The following is a 1,163-nucleotide window of genomic DNA, read 5'->3' on the forward strand; positions in this document are numbered from 1 at the left end:
TCTGTCCTTTAAAGCTTTCAGCCAACCAGTATCTTTTGAAATTCGAAATCCTCGTTCTTTCCCTTCTTTGTAGCTCCTTTTGTCACAGAGTGGCCCCAGCCCTTGTTTGGAGCAAAATCCTTTTAAAAAAACAACCGTTATCAATCGCGTTCTAACCATGAATATCTCGACCTCAGACATTCTATATCTCAGACTACCTTATACAAATTCAATGAAATTCATTCATAAGGAATTGGTCGATTATAGTAGAAGACATTTGTCCGAGGTACCACGCAGTTGGCTCCTTAGCCCGAACCCTTGTTTGAAGCAAAATCATTTTTTAAAACCAATCGTTATCAATCGAGTTCTAACCATGAATATCTCGACCCCAGACATTCTGTATCTCAGACTACATTCCACAAATTCAACGAAATTCATTCATAAGGAATTGTTCAGTTATAGTAGAAGACATTTGTCCAAGGTACCGCGATGTTGATTCAAACCTGAAACGACGTAGTTGCGAATTGAACCTCTCAACTACGAAAAAATGTCTGAAATTGTGAGTTACAGAACCGTTTATGTTTTTTTCTTACTGATATAAACTAACCTGAAATATGAGTTGGATTTTTGTTCTGTAAACAACTGAATCCAGAGTTAAACTGTAAAAGCCATTAAGACTCTCGATTCCAAAATTAACATGGTATTTAGTACGCAAGAACACGTTAACACTTGTGTTAACATGGACCAGCAGGCAAGTCGGATGATATAACACGTGTCCATGTGGATTAACATGATATTCTGCACACGCATGCGCACACACAGACACTCACACATACACACGCACACACACATACATACACCCCACAAATACATAAGCATATGAATAAATATATATATATAAACATATGTAGGTGCCAATTTGTATATGCATATTATATGCATACATATCTATATGTATATATATATGTATGCATATACATATATATATACAGATATATATATGCAGATATACATACATGTATACATAAATATATATGTATTTATATACGTATGTACATATATATATATATATATCCATATATCCATATATGTGTATATGCATATATATATATATGCATATATACATATATATATTTATATATATCCATATATACATATGCATATATATATACATACATACATAC

Source organism: Octopus bimaculoides, chromosome 11 (assembly GCF_001194135.2).
Source record: "Octopus bimaculoides isolate UCB-OBI-ISO-001 chromosome 11, ASM119413v2, whole genome shotgun sequence".
NCBI lineage: Eukaryota > Metazoa > Mollusca > Cephalopoda > Octopoda > Octopodidae > Octopus > Octopus bimaculoides.